Below are 7,259 nucleotides of genomic sequence, written 5' to 3'. Positions count from 1 at the left end.
TATCTATCTATCTATCTATCTATCTATCTATCTATCTATCTATCTATCTATCTATCTATCCATCCCTATAGGTATATATATAACCATGCTTGTGTGTATGTATGTATGTATGAGTTTGCAGAACAGCTGATTAGGCATTTTATATTTCACCTTGTCTCTGCACTGTCCAAACATACATGTCTTCTGGATCAGGTTTGGACCAATCCTCTTGCCAGTTTCTGTCCTCTCTAAGAATGCTAGTCATTGTCATGTGGAGAAGATAATATTGAGTTACTCTTATGAGCGGGAGGAGGGGACTCCATGACATAGACAATATCAGTTTTTAGTTCCATTTTCAGTGATCTGGGACCAGCACAAACAGTGACAAGATTGTGGCAATGGCCCGGAGGCAGTAGGTTTTGGAAACCTTATCGGCTTTTGAGATGGAGAAGAGGACAGTTTTCTCTCTTCTTCCTCTTCTTTTCTCCCATCCCTGTGTTTCCCCTTGGTTTCTCTTGATACAATCCAGCTGCAGTGTCAGATCTGGAGATTCACCCTCTCCCCTTCCCAATTCTATGACCTTCAGGTCAGGGGGAGTTTCAAGCGATGATTGTTGGGTGGATGGTCCAGGTGGGAGTCCTTCATCTATTTCTTTTCTACTTTCTCCTATGTCCACTAAACTCTGTGGTAACAAGAAACCATATCATTGGGTATTATGAATGAGCTGGGGGATGAAGGAGAGGGGTTGTCCAAACTGAGAGAGGAAAAGCCAGATGTGGGATGTGACAGATTTTCCTATTGAAAAAATGGGGAGTAGGAAGGTGAAAGGGAATGGGACAACCTTATTCTCATTGAATTTGGCTTAAGGAGGTAATAACATACACACTCAATTTGGGTATTTTACCCTACAGGAAAATAGGGTGGTAGGGGATAAAAGCGGGGATGATAGAAGGGAGGGCAGATTGGGGGAGAGGGTAGTTAGAAGCAAACATTTTTGAAAAGGGACAGGGTCAAAGGAGAAAATAGAATAAGTGGGGGGTGGGACAGGATGGAGGGAAATATAGTTAGTCTTTCACCATATATCTACTATGGAAATGATTTGGGTAACTATACATGTACAATCTATAGTGAATTGCTTATCTTCCCAGTGGGGGAGGGTGAGGAGGGAAGAAGGGAAAAAAACTGGAATACAAAGTTTTAAAAACAAATGTTTAAAAAAAAATTGGTTTTTATTTTTTACATGCAACTGGGAAATAAGATATACAGGCACTGGGGTATAGAAACCCATCTTGCCCTCCTAGAAAGTTAGGGGGGTGATGGGGGAGGATATAAGAGAGAATAGATTGGGGGAAGGGGTATTCAGCAGGCTTGCTATTTTGGGGTGGGGGATAGGGGAAAGAAAAAATTGTAACTCAAAATCTTGTGGAAATGAATGTTGAAAACTAAAAATAAGTAAATTAAAAAAAAGAAAAAAGGAAAAAAATAGAAAATCTTCCCTTGGTCTTGGCACCCTGGAGTTGGAGTCAGGAAGACCTGAGTTCAAATCTCATCTCAGACACTTACTAGCTGTGTTATGTAATCTCTCGCAGCTTCAATTCCTTCTTTGTAAAATGGAAACCATTTGTAAAATGGTGACAATAATAGCACCTACATCACAGGATCAAATGCAGTTATATGTGTATGTGCATAAATTGAATAAAATGCATACATGTACATATTATATATGTATATATTATGGTGCATACACAATAATATGTATTGTGCATATATATATACACATTATATATATTATTGTGCATAAATGTGTGTGTATATATGTATGAATATATAAGAGCTTTGCAAACCTTAAAGCATTAATATTAGCTAATAATAACAATTCGGGTGCCATCAGCCCTTTTTAGAACAGAGGTGCAGTCTATAATGTGCCGACTGAGCGCCCCCTGGTGGCCGGCGGGAACACTGCGGTTTGGTTTTAGAGGAAGGCTATTTCCATTTAGGCCCCATATCCAAGCTGACAGTTGGATTTGGCTTGTTATGTGGCTACACCACCACCTGGTGGCCATTTCGGACATTGCAACCCCTCTTTGGATCAGCAAAACACTCACTGCCTTTCTATAAATTCTGACACTAAAGAGATTATTATAATACGTAATAGTTAACATTCAGTAAGCGCTAGCTATGTGCCAGGCACTGTGTCACGCGCTTTACAATTATCATCTCATTTTATCCTCACAACCATTCTGGGAAGCAGGTGCTATTATTATTCCCATTTTATAGATGGGGAAACTGAGGCAGGCAGCGAAGTGACTTTGCCAGGGTCATACTGCCGAGGGTAACTGTCCGAGGCAAGATCTGAACGCAGACTTTCCTGACTCCAGATCCTCTGCACTGCCTTGCTGCTTCATGAAAATCTTTTGGCAAAGGTAAAGTATTCCAGGAAAATGTAAGGATTGAGAGAACACTTTTAGTGTCTTAGGGATGGTTTCTTTCTTGGAGAAGGGGAACACCTGAGTTGTGCCTTGAAGGAACGATTTGGGGATATATCCTGTGACTTTTCTGTGACTACAAGAAAGATAGAATGTGTATATTTCCTCTGGGGTTCCAGAACCCTTCTGCCCTCTAGAATTTTGAGCAAGAGCAGGACCAAGCTACAACTTCAGAACATTAATGACCCATCATGTTTCTCCCCTCTGGCAGAGGGGCAATGGCCTGGAGAATGCAACTAGCATTTGCAGTCCTGCCAATATATGTTACTGACCCTTCTTGTTTGTCACAGGGGAAGGCTTTTATTTTACATTTCTAAGGGGGAGAGGAGGAAATAGGGAAGGAGGGATAGCAGCACAAAAAAGAAAAGAGTAGCGGTGAATCATTTTTAAAAATACACAGACAAGATCAAAAGTAAGTTTAGAAGGGACATAGCCAAGCAGGGCCATGTGGTTATTCCCATGTTACATTTGAATTCACTTGAAAAAACAGCAGCGAGATGTACATAGTGAGGGAAATCTGTGCATCTAACACTTCATAGTTTTATATATAATCCCCCTTTTTTTCTTTGTATGATGAAATACTCTTGTTTGCTGATGTTTAAGTTTGTAATAAAAGTGAAAAATTTTTAAAAAGCACTATGTAATTTTTAAAAGACCCCATTTGGATGGAGGCCTGGGATTAGTGTCACAACCACTATATATAAAGGTGGGGTTTTACACCTAGCTCCTGTGACTCGAGAGCCAATGCTTTTCTCTGGCCATGCCATCTATCACACTGTCTCTTTCAGACAGAGGAAATCATGGCATATTCCCTGAGAGAGGGGCACTTCAGTTTGAGGTTTAATAAAGGATGGTAGCATGGCAGCTCTTTTTGTGGTGACAAAGAAATGGAAACTGAGGTGATGCCCATCAATTGGTGAATGGCTGAAAAAGTTGTAGTATGATTGTGGTGGAATATTACTGTGCTGTAAGAAATGAAGAGAGTGGCTTCAGGGAAATCTGAGAAGACTTGCATGAGTTGATGCAAAGTGAAGTGAGCAGAACCAGAAAAATATTGTACATAGTAACAGCAACATTGAAATGGTGATCAGTTGTGAATAATTTAGCTATTCTGATTAATACAACGATCCAAGACAATTCCAAAGGATCCATGATGAAGGATGCTAGTCTCCTCCTGGTCAGCTCTGAGCGCAGAATGAAGCATATTTTTAAAATTTTATTTTTCCTTCTTCCCTTCCTTTCTTCCTCCCTCCTTTCCTTCCTTCCTTCCTTCCTTCCTTCCTTCCTTCCTTCCTTCCTTCCTTCCTTCCTTCCTTCCTTCCTTCCTTCCTTTGCAACATGGCTAAGGTGAAAATCACACTCTACACATTGCACCACCTAGCTGCCCCCAAAAGATGAGTACACATGGTCTTCCTCCCCCCATTTTGGAGGGGGGAAGGCAGGGCAATTGGGGTTAAGTGACTTGCCCAAGGCTACATGACTAGTAGGTGTTAAGAACTCAGGTCCTTCTGACTCCAGGGCCGATGCTGTATTCACTGTGCCACCTAGCTGCCCCTTATTTTTTTTTAAAACCTTTGCTTACCACCTATGTGACTTTGGGAAAGTCATCTACTCTAACCCCAACCCTCCCAGAGCCTCAGTTTCCTCATCTGTAAAATGAGAGAATTGGATGAGATGGCCTCTGAGGTCCCCTCCGACTAAGTACATGTGTATCAAGTATGCCTTGTATAGGACCATGTATAGATGTGGCTGGATCCATGTCTCTATCCACACTTGTAAGATCAGTCCTAGGTAGGGGTAAGACCTGTGTGAGCTGGGAGATGCAGAAATGTCCCAAAGATGCAGGGACCCCAAAGCAGCTTGCCCTGGTTACCCTGGTTGGATAAAGGCTTCACATAAGGGCATAACTAAAACTTTCTTGGACCATTTAAAAGTTTACAAAAACTTGTCTCACAATTGCCCAATGAGACTCATCAAATTGGCAAAGAAGACAAAAAGGAAAATGACACTTGCTGGAGAGGCTTCAGGAAAACGGGCACCTCAGTGCAGAATCAGTGGAGCTGTGGATTGCTTTAGTCATTCTGGAAAGCAATTTGGAACCATGCTCCCCAAGAAGATCAAAGAAAGAGGAAGCAGACACACAAATATTTATAGTTGACCTTTTTTAGTGGCAAAGAATTGGAAGGTAAGGGATGCTGATCTGTGGGGAAATGACCTATGAATGTAATGGAATATCAGAGGGATGTAAGAAATGTCCGGATTCTGGCATTTGTTAGTTGGGTAACCTTGGGTATGGCACCTAATCTCCCTGGGACTCAGATCTCTCAGCTTTAAAACAGCGAGGCTGGATTTCGCTGGTCCTTGCCATTCTAAGGTCCTCTACATTCTATGAAAACTAGGAGACACTGGAGGTCACGTGCCCCTCTCCACAGGGCCTTGCTTTCCCTCATGCTCACACAGAAGTTCTGATTTTTACAGGCCAGAGAGAGCCTGGGGTGCCCTGGGTGAACTGAGCAAAAGCCGAGGATCTGAATTGGAAGGGGCTTTGAAAAGGTCTTTCAGGCGGACCCTCCCAGCCTACGGGGCGGCAGGGGCGCGCAGGACGTTAAGTTTTGTGCTTGGAGGACCTTGGGAGAGGTTCTCGTTGGGACGGGTGGGGAGCTGGCACGAATAAAAGAGAAAGATTCTGGAGATGCCGAGTCTGACCCGACAAGACCTCCCTCTCCCCTCCTATCATTTTGCGGGGGAGGGAGAAGAGATGAGGCAGAAGCTGAGGGAGCCCTACTGCGCCTTCCATGATACTGGACAGAATCCGAAGGTTTCTATCTGCTAGGGCGCTGAGAGAACAACCTAGAATCTCAAAGCCAGGATGAGCCCGGAGTCGCCTTGTTCCGCCTCCCTCCGTCAGAGTAGAAATCCCGCTTCCACTTTTCCAGGAGTGGGAAGAGGAAAGAAGTCCAAGTGCGCTCGGCGACCGAGCGAGGAGGGAGGCAGGGTAGGAGAGGTTAGGGATCACCCACCCTCCGGGGGCTGTGAACGGGCTGTGTGCAAACTGGCAGGTGGGCGGTCCTGCCAGCGGCCCCCTCCTCCCGGGAGCTGAGGCCCCCTTTTCCAGGGTGGGCTCTTTCCGATGATAGAAGGGATAGCACCGGGATCTGGGAACCACACAGACGCCTGGGCTCTCCGTAACTGTGGCCCCGAGCTCCCGTGGCCGTGACTGCCTCCTGCTGTCCCTGCTTCTGCTTCACATTTTACTTGCGCTCTCGGTCTCAACCAGCTCCAAATCCGGGAACGGCTCGGACGCCGACGACGCGGCCACGTCTGGAGCCGGCTCTCGGGCCCCACGAGGGGATCCTGGCCACTACCCCTACTGGCCCCAGCACAAAGTACCGGGTCGCCGGCTGCGTTTCCTTGGCTCCTTCCAAAAATATTTCCGAACTACCCCTGAGGCCACAGAGCTGGAGCCAGAACCCTCGGGTTCATCCCGGGGGCCGGGATGGGCACGCTGAGCCGCGAGCTGGCCGAGGCGGCCTGGAGCTGGAGCTACCCAAACTGCCCAGGAATGGGACACTGGCAGACGACCAGCGCAGTCTCCCGCGCCAGCTGCTGCCTCCCGGCGGCCTGGGTGTCCAGGGGCCCATCTTACCGCAGGGGGGCTGCCGCACCGTGTGGCGCTTCTGTCCCACACCTGCATGGTTTGCCGCTCTGCCCACACCAAGCTACAAGGCTGGCATTGCTGGCGGCTGCCCACCGTCCCGACGGCGCGGGAGGTCCTGGCTTGGGGGCTGCAGCTGTGCACCTGACGCCGTGGTGGCCCGTGTCCCCACCCCGCAGCCCAGGCCCTACACGCGCCCTCTCCCGGGACCCGAGCCTCTTATTTCTGGTACCTCTGACGCCAAGGTGCCCCCCTTTAACTTGGTTAAAATCCCCAGGATCTCAGACACAGTACCAGGCTCTCCACCTTTCTATGACGTGGACCTGCCTGGTTCACTGCTCGTCCTCGAGTCTGAGTCACCTAGCCAACTGGGATGGGACCCGGAGCTCCTAGCCAGCGTCTCGCGGACCGGGTCAATCTCATGCCCCAGCCCACACCAGAGGGAAGTAAAAGGACTTTGGGGCTGTGTCGGGTTCCCTTCCTCTTGGGGGGGGGGGGTTCCAAGGGGAGTGAGGTAGTAGCCGTAGGGCAGCCTGGGAAACCCTGGGAAAGGGCCTTGACTGGGTACGTATGGCTTCTGCCAACGTTGGGGGTGTGGGCTCCAGCTCCCCAAAACCAAACAGCAGTGTCCCAAGTTTCCCCACTACCACCCGGGACTCCCCCCTTTCTCTCTAGAAGCCACACCACGTCAACATCAGGCCCAGGCTGAGCATTCTCCCTTAGGGAGCCGACCCACAGCGCCCTAGAAGCAGCTTCTGCCTGGACAAAAGTGGGCGGGCTCTGGAGAAGGGGCAGTGGGGGCACTGGCCTCTGCTTGGGCCACACTGAGGGCACCTAGGTTCCCAATCTCTCCCAAGACCTCATCATTAAGAAATACCCTATCAGGAACCTTTTCAAATATGATCTAGCCCTCCTCCAAACCCCTGTCTCTCTCCCTAATCGTAAAGTGAACCTTCACCTGCCTCACCCTTTTACTCTAGGAACTGGCCTCCATATGGGGTCAGACCTGGGTTCATATCCTGTCTCAGCCACTTAGTATGTGACCCTGGCCTAGTCACTCTCTGAGACTCAGTTTAGGGTAAATACAGGCCATGAGTTTTGGATGGGGGAAGAAGCTGGGAGGGGTGTGAGACTTCAAT

The sequence above is a fragment of the Petaurus breviceps genome, unplaced genomic scaffold, assembly GCF_028583685.1.
Source record: "Petaurus breviceps papuanus isolate PSGF00001 unplaced genomic scaffold, PetGlider_PUasm1.0 156, whole genome shotgun sequence".
NCBI lineage: Eukaryota > Metazoa > Chordata > Mammalia > Diprotodontia > Petauridae > Petaurus > Petaurus breviceps.
This window is presented reverse-complemented; position numbering follows the sequence as displayed.